This window comes from Macaca fascicularis, chromosome 8 (genome assembly GCF_037993035.2).
Source record: "Macaca fascicularis isolate 582-1 chromosome 8, T2T-MFA8v1.1".
NCBI lineage: Eukaryota > Metazoa > Chordata > Mammalia > Primates > Cercopithecidae > Macaca > Macaca fascicularis.
The window spans coordinates 48,750,727-48,765,031 of NC_088382.1; positions in this window are offsets into that span (position 1 = coordinate 48,750,727).

A 14,305-nucleotide genomic window follows, 5' to 3' on the forward strand; every position below is an offset into this window, starting at 1 on the left:
CTTTCTCTTTGTTATCGGAGGATATTTCCTTTGGCCCTATAGTCTTCAAAGGGATCCGAAATATCTGTTCTCAGATTCCACAGAAATAAGGCTAGCAAAGAGATCCACGAAATACAGATGTAACAGTGTGAGATGAATGAACAGAACAGTAAGCAGTTTCTCAGAAAGCTTCTTTCCAGATTTCATCTGAGGATATTTCCTTTTTCACCATAGCCCTCTATGGGCTTCCAAATATCACTTTGCCAATTCCACAAGAACTGTATTAGCGAAAGGCTTCTTGAGGGGAAAGCTGTAACTCTGTGAGATGATTTCACAGAACACAAAGAAGTTTCTCAGAAAGCTTCTTTCTCTTTGTTATCGGAGGATATTTCCTTTGGCCCTATAGTCTTCAAAGGGATCCGAAATATCTGTTCTCAGATTCCACAGAAATAAGGCTAGCAAAGAGATCCACGAAATACAGATGTAACAGTGTGAGATGTATGAACAGAACAGTAAGCAGTTTCTCAGAAAGCTTCTTTCCAGATTTCATCTGAGGATATTTCCTTTTTCACCATAGCCCTCTATGGGCTTCCAAATATCACTTTGCCAATTCCACAAGAACTGTCTTAGCGAAAGGCTTCTTGAGGGGAAAGCTGTAACTCTGTGAGATGATTTCACAGAACACAAAGAAGTTTCTCAGAAAGCTTCTTTCTCTTTGTTATCGGACGATATTTCATTTGGCCATATAGTCTTCAAAGGGATCCTAAATATCTGTTCTCAGATTCACAGAAATAAGGCTCGCAAAGAGATCCACGAAATACAGATGTAACTCTGTGAGATGAATGAACAGAACACTAAGCAGTTTCTCAGAAAGCTTCTTTCCAGATTTCATCTGAGGATATTTCCTTTTTCACCGTAGCCCTCTATTGGCTTCCAAATATCGCTTTGCCAATTTCACAAGAACTGTCTTAACCAAAGGCTTCTTGAGGGGAAAGCTGTAACTCTGTCAGATGATTTCGCAGAATACAAAGAAGTTTCTCAGAAAGCTTCTTTCTCTTTGTTATCGGAGGATATTTCCTTAGGCTCTATAGTCTTCAAAGGGATCCGAAATATCTGTTCTCAGATTCCACAGAAATAAGGCTAGCAAAGTGATCCACGAAATACAGATGTAGCTCTGTGAGGTGAATGAACAGAACACTAAGCAGTTTCTCAGAAAGCTTCTTTCCAGATTTCATCTGAGGATATTTCCTTTTTCACCGTAGCCCTCTATGGGCTTCCAAATATCACTTTGCCAATTCCATAAGAAATGTCTTAGCGAAAGGGTTCTTGAGGGGAAAGCTGTAACTCTGTGAGATGATTTCACAGAACACTAAGAAGTTTCTCAGAAAGCTTCTTTCTCTTTGTTATCGGAGGATATTTCCTTTGGCCCTATAGTCTTCAAAGGGATCCGAAATATCTGTTCTCAGATTCCACAGAAATAAGGCTAGCAAAGAGATCCACGAAATACAGATGTAACAGTGTGAGATGAATGAACAGAACAGTAAGCAGTTTCTCAGAAAGCTTCTTTCCAGATTTCATCTGAGGATATTTCCTTTTTCACCATAGCCCTCTATGGGCTTCCAAATATCACTTTGCCAATTCCACAAGAACTGTATTAGCGAAAGGCTTCTTGAGGGGAAAGCTGTAACTCTGTGAGATGATTTCACAGAACACAAAGAAGTTTCTCAGAAAGCTTCTTTCTCTTTGTTATCGGAGGATATTTCCTTTGGCCCTATAGTCTTCAAAGGGATCCGAAATATCTGTTCTCAGATTCCACAGAAATAAGGCTAGCAAAGAGATCCACGAAATACAGATGTAACAGTGTGAGATGTTTGAACAGAACAGTAAGCAGTTTCTCAGAAAGCTTCTTTCCAGATTTCATCTGAGGATATTTCCTTTTTCACCATAGCCCTCTATGGGATTCCAAATATCTCTTTGCCAATTCCACAAGAACTGTCTTAGCGAAAGGCTTCTTGAGGGGAAAGCTGTAACTCTGTGAGATGATTTCACAGAACACAAAGAAGTTTCTCAGAAAGCTTCTTTCTCTTTGTTATCGGACGATATTTCATTTGGCCATATAGTCTTCAAAGAGATCCTAAATATCTGTTCTCAGATTCACAGAAATAAGGCTCGCAAAGAGATCCACGAAATACAGATGTAACTCTGTGAGATGAATGAACAGAACACTAAGCAGTTTCTCAGAAAGCTTCTTTCCAGATTTCATCTGAGGATATTTCCTTTTTCACCGTAGCCCTCTATTGGCTTCCAAATATCGCTTTGCCAATTTCACAAGAACTGTCTTAACCAAAGGCTTCTTGAGGGGAAAGCTGTAACTCTGTCAGATGATTTCGCAGAATACAAAGAAGTTTCTCAGAAAGCTTCTTTCTCTTTGTTATCGGAGGATATTTCCTTAGGCTCCATAGTCTTCAAAGGGATCCGAAATATCTGTTCTCAGATTCCACAGAAATAAGGCTAGCAAAGTGATCCACGAAATACAGATGTAACTCTGTGAGGTGAATGAACAGAACACTAAGCAGTTTCTCAGAAAGCTTCTTTCCAGATTTCATCTGAGGATATTTCCTTTTTCACCATAGCCCTCTAAGGGCTTCCAAATATTACTTTGCCAATTCCACAAGAACTGTCCTAGCGAAAGGCTTCTTGAGGGGAATGCTGTAACTCTTTGAGATGATTTCACAGAACACAAAGAAGTTTCTCAGAAAGCTTCTTTCTCTTTGTTATCGGAGGATATTTCCTTTGGCCCTATAGTCTTCAAAGGGATCCGAAATATCTGTTCTCAGATTCCACAGAAATAAGGCTAGCAAAGAGATCCACGAAATACAGATGTAACTCTTTGAGTGGAAGTCACACATCACAGAGGAGTTTCTCAGAAAGCTTCTTTCCAGATTTCATCTGAGGATATTTCCTTTTTCACCATAGCCCTCTATGGGCTTCCAAATATCACTTTGCCAATTCCACAAGAACTGTTTTAGCGAAAGGCTTCTTGAGAGGAAAGCTGTAACTCCGTGAGATGATTTCACAGAACACAAAGAAGTTTCTCAGAAAGCTTCTTTCTCTTTGTTATCGGAGGATATTTCCTTTGGCCCTATAGTCTTCAAAGGGATCCGAAATATCTGTTCTCAGATTCCACAGAAATAAGGCTAGCAAAGAGATCCACGAAATACAGATGTAACTCTATGATTGGACGTCACACATCACAGAGCAGTTTCTCAGAAAGATTTTTTCCAGATTTCATCTGAGGATATTTCCTTTTTCACCATAGCCCTCTATGGGCATCCAAATATCACTTTGCCAATTCCACCAGAACTGTCTTAGCGAAAGGCTTCTTGTGGGGAAAGCTGAACTCTGTGAGATGATTTCACAGACCACAAAGAAGTTTCTCAGAAAGCTTCTTTCTCTTTGTTATCAGAGGATATTTACTTTGGCCCTATAGTCTTCAAAGGGATCGGGAATATCTGTTCTCAGATTCCACAGAAATAAGGCTAGCAAAGTGATCCATGAAATACAGATGTAACTCTGTGAGTGGAAGTTACACATCACAGAGCAGTTTCTCAGAAAGCTTCTTTCCAGATTTCATCTGAGGATATTTCCTTTTTCACCATAGCCCTCTATGGGCTTCCAAATATCACTTTGCCAATTCCACAGGAACTGTCTTAGCGAAAGGCTTCTTGAGGGGAAAGCTGTAACTCTGTGAGATGATTTCACAGAACACAAAGAAGTTTCTCAGAAAGCTTCTTTCTCTTTGTTATCGGAGGATATTTCCTTTGGCCCTATAGTCTTCAAAGGGATCCGAAATATCTGTTCTCAGATTCCACAGAAATAAGGCTAGCAAAGAGATCCACGAAATACAGATGTAAATCTCTCAGTGGAACTCACACATCACAGAGCAGTTTCTCAGAAAGCTTCTTTCCAGATTTCATCTGAGGATATTTCCTTTTTCACCATAGCCCTCTACGGGCTTCCAAATATCACTTTGCCAATTCCACAAGAAATGTCTTAGCGAAAGGGTTCTTGAGGGGAAAGCTGTAACTCTGTGAGATGTTTTCACAGAACACTAAGAAGTTTCTCAGAAAGCTTCTTTCTCTTTGTTATCGGAGGATATTTACTTTGGCCCTATAGTCTTCAAAGGGATCCGAAATATCTGTTCTCAGATTCCACAGAAATAAGGCTAGCAAAGAGATCCACGAAATACAGATGTAACTCTGTGAGTGGAAGTCACACATCACAGAGCAGTTTCTCAGAAAGCTTCTTTCCAGATTTCATCTGAGGATATTTCATTTTTCACCATAGGCCTCTATGGGCTTCCAAATATCACTTTGCCAATTCCACAAGAACTGTCTCAGCGAAAAGCTTCTTGAGGGGAAAGCTGTAACTCTGTGAGATGATTTCACAGAACACAAAGAAGTTTCTCAGAAAGCTTCTTTCTCTTTGTTATCGGAGGATATTTCCTTTGGCCCTATACTCTTCAAAGGGATCCGAAATCTCTGGTCTCAGATTCCACAGAAATAAGGCTAGCAAAGAGATCCACGAAATACAGATGTAACTCTGTGAGATGAATGAACAGAATAGTAAGCAGTTTCTCAGAAAGCTTCTTTCCAGATTTCATCTGAGGATATTTCGTTTTTCACAATAGCCCTCTATGGGCTTCCAAATATCACTTTGCCAATTTCACAAGAATAGTCTTAGCGAAAGGCTTCTTGAGGGGAAAGCTGAAACTCTGTGAGATGATTTCGCAGAATACAAACAAGTTTCTCAGAAAGCTTCTTTCTCTTTGTTATCGGAGGATATTTCCTTTGGCCCTATAGTCTTCAAAGGGATCCGAAATATCTGTTCTCAGATTCCACAGAAATAAGGCTAGCAAAGAGATCCTCGAAATACTGATGTAACTCTGTGAGATGAATGAACAGAACAGTAAGCAGTTTCTCAGAAAGCTTCTTCCCAGATTTCATCTGAGGATATTTCCTTTTTCTCCATAGCCCTCTATGGGATTCCAAATATCACTTTGCCAATTCCACAAGAACTGTCTCAGCGAAAAGCTTCTTGAGGGGAAAGCTGTAAATCTGTGAGATGATTTCACGGAACACAAAGACATTTCTCAGAAAGCTTCTTTCTCTTTGTTATCGGAGGATATTTCCTTTGGCCCTATAGTCTTCAAAGGGATCCGAAATATCTGTTCTCAGATTCCACAGAAATAAGGCTAGCAAAGAGATCCTCGAAATACAGATGTAACTCTGTGAGATGAATGAACAGAACAGTAAGCAGTTTCTCAGAAAGCTTCTTTTCAGATTTCATCTCAGGATATTTCCTTTTTCACCATAGCCCTCTATGGGCTTCCACATGTCACTTTGCCAATTCCACAAGAACTGTCTTAGCGAAAGGCTTCTTGAGGGGAAAGCTGTAACTCTGTGAGATGATTTCACAGAACACAAAGAAGTTTCTCAGAAAGCTTCTTTCTCTTTGTTATCGGAGGATATTTACTTTGGCCCTATAGTCTTCAAAGGGATCCGAAATATCTGTTCTTATTCCACAGAAATAAGGCTAGCAAAGAGATCCACGAAATACAGATGTAACTCTGTGAGATGAATGAACAGAACAGTAAGCAGTTTCTCAGAAAGCTTCTTTCCAGATTTCATCTGAGGATATTTCCTTTTTCACCATAGCCCTCTATGGGCTTCCAAATATCACTTTGCCAATTCCACAAGAACTGTTTTAGTGAAAGGCTTCTTGAGGGGAAAGCTGTAACTCTGTGAGATGATTTCACAGAACACAAAGAAGTTTCTCAGAAAGCTTCTTTCTCTTTGTTATCGGAGGATATTTCCTTTGGCCCTATAGTCTTCAAAGGGATCCGAAATATCTGTTCTCAGATTCCACAGAAATAAGGCTAGGAAAGAGATCCACGAAATACAGATGTAACTCTGTGAGTGGAAGTCACACATCACCGAGCAGTTTCTCAGAAAGCTTCTTTCCAGATTTCATCGGAGGATATTTCCTTTTTCACCATAGCCCTCTATGGGCTTCCAAATATCACTTTGCCAATTCCACAAGAACTGTCTTAGCGAAAGGCTTCTTGAGGGCAATGCTGTAACTCTGTGAGATGATTTCGCAGAACACAAAGAAGTTCCTCAGAAAGCTTCTTTCTCTTTGTTATCGGAGGATATTTCCTTTGGCCCTATAGTCTTCAAAGGGATCCGAAATATCTGTTCTCAGATTCCACAGAAATAAGGCTGGCAAAGAGATCCACGAAATACAGATGTAACTGTGTGAGATGAATGAACAGAACACTAAGCAGTTTCTCAGAAAGCTTTTTCCAGATTTCATCTGAGGATATTTCCTTTTTCAGCATTGCCCTCTATGGGCTTCCAAATATCACTTTGCCAATTCCACAAGAACTGTCTTAGCGAAAGGCTTCTTGAGGGGAAAGCTGTAACTCTGTGAGATGATTTCACAGAACACAAAGAAGTTTCTCAGAAAGCTTCTTTCTCTTTGTTATCGGAGGATATTTCATTTGGCCCTAGAGTCTTCAAAGGGATCCGAAATATCTGTTCTAAGATTCCCCAGAAATAAGGCTAGCAAAGAGATCCACGAAATACAGATGTAACTCTGTGCGTGGAAGTCACACATCACAGAGCAGTTTCTCAGAAAGCTTCTTTCCAGATTTCATCTGAGGATATTTCCTTTTTCACCATAGCCCTCTATGGGCTTCCAAATATCACTTTGCCAATTCCACAAGAACTGTCTTAGCGAAAGACTTCTTGAGGGGAAAGCTGTAACTCTGTGAGATGATTTCAGAGAACACTAAGAAGTTTCTCAGAAAGCTTCTTTCTCTTTGTTATCGGAGGATATTTCCTTTGGCCCTATAGTCTTCAAAGGGATCCGAAATATCTGTTCTCAGATTCCACAGAAATAAGACTAGCAAAGTGATCCACGAAATACAGATGTGACTCTGTGAGTGGAAGTTACACATCACAGAGCAGTTTCTCAGAAAGCTTCTTTCCAGATTTCATCTGAGGATATTTCCTTTTTCACCGTAGCCCTCTATGGGCTTCCAAATATCACTTTGCCAATTCCACAAGAACTGTCTTAGCGAAAGGCTTCTTGAGAGTAAAGCTGTAACTCTGTGAGATGATTTCACAGAACACTAAGAAGTTTCTCAGAAAGCTTCTTTCTCTTTGTTATCGGAGGATATTTCCTTTGGCCCTATAGTCTTCAAAGGGATCCGAAATATCTGTTCTCAGATTCCACAGAAATAAGGCTAGCAAAGAGATCCAAGAAACACAGATGTAACTCTGTGAGTGGAACTCACACATCACAGAGCAGTTTCTCAGAAAGCTTCTTTCCAGATTTCATCTGAGGATATTTCCTTTTTCACCGTAGCCCTCTATGGGCTTCCAAATATCACTTTGCCAATTCCATAAGAAATGTCTTAGCGAAAGGGTTCTTGAGGGGAAAGCTGTAACTCTGTGAGATGATTTCACAGAACACTAAGAAGTTTCTCAGAAAGCTTCTTTCTCTTTGTTATCGGAGGATATTTCCTTTGGCCCTATAGTCTTCTAAGGGATCCGAAATATCTGTTCTCAGATTCCACAGAAATAAGGCTAGCAAAGAGATCCACGAAATACAGATGTAACTCTGTGAGATGAATGAACAGAACACTAAGCAGTTTCTCAGATAGCTTCTTTCCAGATTTTATCTGAGGATATTTCCTTTTTCACCATAGCCCTCTATGGGCTTCCAAATATCACTTTGCCAATTCCACAAGAACTGTCTTAGCGAAAAGCTTCTTTAGGGGAAAGCGGTAACTCTGTGAGATGATTTCACAGAACACAAAGAAGTTTCTCAGAAAGCTTCTTTCTCTTTGTTATCGGAGGATATTTCCTTTGGCCCTATAGTCTTCAAAGGGATCCGAAATATCTGTTCTCAGATTCCACAGAAATAAGGCTAGCAAAGAGATCCACGAAATACAGATGTAACAGTGTGAGATGAATGAACAGAACAGTAAGCAGTTTCTCAGAAAGCTTCTTTCCAGATTTCATCTGAGGATATTTCCTTTTTCACCATAGCCCTCTATGGGCTTCCAAATATCACTTTGCCAATTCCACAAGAACTGTATTAGCGAAAGGCTTCTTGAGGGGAAAGCTGTAACTCTGTGAGATGATTTCACAGAACACAAAGAAGTTTCTCAGAAAGCTTCTTTCTCTTTGTTATCGGAGGATATTTCCTTTGGCCCTATAGTCTTCAAAGGGATCCGAAATATCTGTTCTCAGATTCCACAGAAATAAGGCTAGCAAAGAGATCCACGAAATACAGATGTAACAGTGTGAGATGTATGAACAGAACAGTAAGCAGTTTCTCAGAAAGCTTCTTTCCAGATTTCATCTGAGGATATTTCCTTTTTCACCATAGCCCTCTATGGGCTTCCAAATATCACTTTGCCAATTCCACAAGAACTGTCTTAGCGAAAGGCTTCTTGAGGGGAAAGCTGTAACTCTGTGAGATGATTTCACAGAACACAAAGAAGTTTCTCAGAAAGCTTCTTTCTCTTTGTTATCGGACGATATTTCATTTGGCCATATAGTCTTCAAAGGGATCCTAAATATCTGTTCTCAGATTCACAGAAATAAGGCTCGCAAAGAGATCCACGAAATACAGATGTAACTCTGTGAGATGAATGAACAGAACACTAAGCAGTTTCTCAGAAAGCTTCTTTCCAGATTTCATCTGAGGATATTTCCTTTTTCACCGTAGCCCTCTATTGGCTTCCAAATATCGCTTTGCCAATTTCACAAGAACTGTCTTAACCAAAGGCTTCTTGAGGGGAAAGCTGTAACTCTGTCAGATGATTTCGCAGAATACAAAGAAGTTTCTCAGAAAGCTTCTTTCTCTTTGTTATCGGAGGATATTTCCTTTGGCCCTATAGTCTTCAAAGGGATCCCAAATATCTGTTCTCAGATTCCACAGAAATAAGGCTAGCAAAGAGATCCACGAAATACAGATGTAACTCTTTGAGTGGAAGTCACACATCACAGAGGAGTTTCTCAGAAAGCTTCTTTCCAGATTTCATCTGAGGATATTTCCTTTTTCACCATAGCCCTCTATGGGCTTCCAAATATCACTTTGCCAATTCCACAAGAACTGTTTTAGCGAAAGGCTTCTTGAGAGGAAAGCTGTAACTCTGTGAGATGATTTCACAGAACACAAAGAAGTTTCTCAGAAAGCTTCTTTCTCTTTGTTATCGGAGGATATTTCCTTTGGCCCTATAGTCTTCAAAGGGATCCGAATTATCTGTTCTCAGATTCCACAGAAATAAGGCTAGCAAAGAGATCCACGAAATACAGATGTAACTCTATGATTGGAAGTCACACATCACAGAGCAGTTTCTCAGAAAGATTTTTTCCAGATTTCATCTGAGGATATTTCCTTTTTCACCATAGCCCTCTATGGGCATCCAAATATCACTTTGCCAATTCCACCAGAACTGTCTTAGCGAAAGGCTTCTTGTGGGGAAAGCTGAACTCTGTGAGATGATTTCACAGACCACAAAGAAGTTTCTCAGAAAGCTTCTTTCTCTTTGTTATCAGAGGATATTTACTTTGGCCCTATAGTCTTCAAAGGGATCGGGAATATCTGTTCTCAGATTCCACAGAAATAAGGCTAGCAAAGTGATCCATGAAATACAGATGTAACTCTGTGAGTGGAAGTTACACATCACAGAGCAGTTTCTCAGAAAGCTTCTTTCCAGATTTCATCTGAGGATATTTCCTTTTTCACCATAGCCCTCTATGGGCTTCCAAATATCACTTTGCCAATTCCACAGGAACTGTCTTAGCGAAAGGCTTCTTGAGGGGAAAGCTGTAACTCTGTGAGATGATTTCACAGAACACAAAGAAGTTTCTCAGAAAGCTTCTTTCTCTTTGTTATCGGAGGATATTTCCTTTGGCCCTATAGTCTTCAAAGGGATCCGAAATATCTGTTCTCAGATTCCACAGAAATAAGGCTAGCAAAGAGATCCACGAAATACAGATGTAAATCTGTCAGTGGAACTCACACATCACAGAGCAGTTTCTCAGAAAGCTTCTTTCCAGATTTCATCTGAGGATATTTCCTTTTTCACCATAGCCCTCTACGGGCTTCCAAATATCACTTTGCCAATTCCACAAGAAATGTCTTAGCGAAAGGGTTCTTGAGGGGAAAGCTGTAACTCTGTGAGATGATTTCACAGAACACTAAGAAGTTTCTCAGAAAGCTTCTTTCTCTTTGTTATCGGAGGATATTTACTTTGGCCCTATAGTCTTCAAAGGGATCCGAAATATCTGTTCTCAGATTCCACAGAAATAAGGCTAGCAAAGAGATCCACGAAATACAGATGTAACTCTGTGAGTGGAAGTCACACATCACAGAGCAGTTTCTCAGAAAGCTTCTTTCCAGATTTCATCTGAGGATATTTCATTTTTCACCATAGCCCTCTATGGGCTTCCAAATATCACTTTGCCAATTCCACAAGAACTGTCTCAGCGAAAAGCTTCTTGAGGGGAAAGCTGTAACTCTGTGAGATGATTTCACAGAACACAAAGAAGTTTCTCAGAAAGCTTCTTTCTCTTTGTTATCGGAGGATATTTCCTTTGGCCCTATAGTCTTCAAAGGGATCCGAAATCTCTGTTCTCAGATTCCACAGAAATAAGGCTAGCAAAGAGATCCACGAAATACAGATGTAACTCTGTGAGATGAATGAACAGAATAGTAAGCAGTTTCTCAGAAAGCTTCTTTCCAGATTTCATCTGAGGATATTTCCTTTTTCACAATAGCCCTCTATGGGCTTCCAAATATCACTTTGCCAATTTCACAAGAATAGTCTTAGCGAAAGGCTTCTTGAGGGGAAAGCTGTAACTCTGTGAGATGATTTCGCAGGATACAAACAAGTTTCTCAGAAAGCTTCTTTCTCTTTGTTATCGGAGAATATTTCCTTTGACCCTATAGTCTTCAAAGGGATCCGAAATATCTGTTCTCAGATTCCACAGAAATAAGGCTAGCAAAGAGATCCACGAAATACAGATGTAACTCTGTGAGGGGAAGTCACACATCACAGAGCAGTTTCTCAGAAAGCTTCTTTCCAGATTTCATCGGAGGATATTTCCTTTTTCACCATAGCCCTCTATGGGCTTCCAAATATCACTTTGCCAATTCCACAAGAACTGTCTTAGCGAAAGGCTTCTTGAGGGCAATGCTGTAACTCTGTGAGATGATTTCGCAGAACACAAAGAAGTTTCTCAGAAAGCTTCTTTCTCTTTGTTATCGGAGGATATTTCCTTTGGCCCTATAGTCTTCAAAGGGATCCGAAATATCTGTTCTCAGATTCCACAGAAATAAGGCTAGCAAAGAGATCCACGAAATACAGATGTAACTGTGTGAGATGAATGAACAGAACACTAAGCAGTTTCTCAGAAAGCTTCTTTCCAGATTTCATCTGAGGATATTTCCTTTTTCAGCATTGCCCTCTATGGGCTTCCAAATATCACTTTGCCAATTCCACAAGAACTGTCTTAGCGAAAGGCTTCTTGAGGGGAAAGCTGTAACTCTGTGAGATGATTTCACGGAACACAAAGAAGTTTCTCAGAAAGCTTCTTCCTCTTTGTTATCGGATGATATTTCCTTTGGCCCTATAGTCTTCAAAGGGATCTGAAATATCTGTTCTCAGATTCCACAGAAACTAGGCTAGCAAAGAGATCCACGAAATACAAGTGTAACTCTGTGAGTGGAAGTCACACATCACAGAGCAGTTTCTCAGAAAGTTTCTTTCCAGATTTCATCTGAGCATATTTCCTTTTTCACCATAGCCCTCTATGGGCTTCCAAACATCACTTTGCCAATTCCACAAGAACTGTCTTAGCGAAAGGCTTTTTGAGGGGAAAGCTGTATCTCTGTGAGATGATTTCACAGAACACAAAGAAGTTTCTCAGAAAGCTTCTTTCTCTTTGTTATCGGAGGATATTTCCTTTGGCCCTATAGTCTTCAAAGGGATCCGAAATATCTGTTCTCAGATTCCACAGAAATAAGTATAGCAAAGAGATCAACGAAATACAGATGTAACTCTGTGAGTTGAAGTCACACGTCACAGAGCAGTTTCTCAGAAAGCTTCTTTCCAGATTTCATCTGAGGATATTTCCTTTTTCACCATAGCCCTCTATGGGCTTCCAAATATCACTTTGCCAATTCCACAAGAACTGTCTTAGCGAAAGGCTTCTTGAGGGGAAAGCTGTAACTCTGTGAGATGATTTCACAGAACACTAAGAAGTTTCGCAGAAAGCTTCTTTCTCTTTGTCATCGGAGAATATTTCCTTTGGCCCTATAGTCTTCAAAGGGATCCGAAATATCTGTTATCAGATTCCACAGAAAGAAGGCGAGCAAAGAGATCCACGAAATACAGATGTAACTCTGTGAGTGGAAGTCACACATCACAGAGCAGTTTCTCAGAAAGCTTCTTTCCAGATTTCATCTGAGGATATTTCCTTTTTCACCATAGCCCTCTATGGGCTTCCAAATATCACTTTGCCAATTCCACAAGAACTGTCTCAGCGAAAAGCTTCTTGAGGGGAAAATTGTAACTCTGTGAGATGATTTCACAGAACACAAAGAAGTTTCTCAGAAAGCTTCTTTCTCTTTGTTATCGGAGGATATTTCCTTTGGCCCTATACTCTTCAAAGGGATCCGAAATCTCTGTTCTCAGATTCCACAGAAATAAGGCTAGCAAAGAGATCCACGAAATACAGATGTAACTCTGTGAGATGAATGAACAGAATAGTAAGCAGTTTCTCAGACAGCTTCTTTCCAGATTTCATCTGAGGATATTTGCTTTTTCACAATAGCCCTCTATGGGCTTCCAAATATCACTTTGCCAATTTCACAAGAATAGTCTTAGCGAAAGGCTTCTTGAGGGGAAAGCTGAAACTCTGTGAGATGATTTCGCAGAATACAAACAAGTTTCTCAGAAAGCTTCTTTCTCTTTGTTATCGGAGAATATTTCCTTTGACCCTATAGTCTTCTAAGGGATCCGAAATATCTGTTCTCAGATTCCACAGAAATAAGGCTAGCAAAGAGATCCACGAAATACAGATGTAACCCTGTGAGGGGAAGTCACACATCACAGAGCAGTTTCTCAGAAAGCTTCTTTCCAGATTTCATCTGAGGATATTTCCTTTTTCACCGTAGCCCTCTATGGGCTTCCAAATGTCACTTTGCCAATTCCACAAGAACTGTCTTAGCGAAAGACTTCTTGAGGGGAAAGCTGTAACTCTCTGAGATGATTTCCCAGAACACAAAGAAGTTTCTCAGAAAGCTTCTTTCTCTTTGTTATCGGAGGATATTTCCTTTGGCCCTATAGTCTTCAAAGGGATCCGAAATATCTGTTCTCAGATTCCACAGAAATAAGGCTAGCAAAGAGATCCACGAAATACAAATGTAACTCTTTGAGATGAATGAAAAGAACACTAAGCAGTTTCTCAGAAAGCTTCTTTCCAGATTTCATCTGAGGATATTTCCTTTTTCACCATAGCCGTCTGTGGCCTTCCAAATATCACTTTGCAAATTCCGCAAGAACTGTCTTATCGAAAGGCTTCTTGAGGGGAAAGCTGTTACTCTGTGAGTTGATTTCACAGAACACAAAGAAGTTTCTCAGAAAGCTTCTTTGTCTTTGTTTTCGGAGGATATTTCCTTAGGCTCTATACTCTTCAAAGGGATCTGAAATATCTGTTCCCAGATTCCACAGAAATAAGGCTAGCAAAGTGATCCACGAAATACAGATGTAACTCTGTGAGTTGAATGAACAGAACACTAAGCAGTTTCTCAGAAAGCTTCTTTCCAGATTTCATCTGAGGATATTTCCTTTTTCACCATAGCCCTCTATGGGCTTCCAAATATCACTTTGCCAATTCCACAAGAACTGTCTTAGCGAAAGGCTTCTTGAGGGGAAAGCTGTAACTCTGTGAGATGATTTCACAGAACACTAAGAAGTTTCTCAGAAAGCTTCTTTCTCTTTGTCATCGGAGGATATTTCCTTTGGCCCTATAGTCTTCAAAGGGATCCGAAATATCTGTTATCAGATTCCACAGAAATAAGGCTAGCAAAGAGATCCACGAAATACAGATGTAACTCTGTGAGTGGAAGTCACACATCACAGAGCAGTTTCTCAGAAAGCTTCTTCCCAGATTTCATCTGAGGATATTTCCTTTTTCTCCATAGCCTTTTATGGGATTCCAAATATCACTTTGCCAATTCC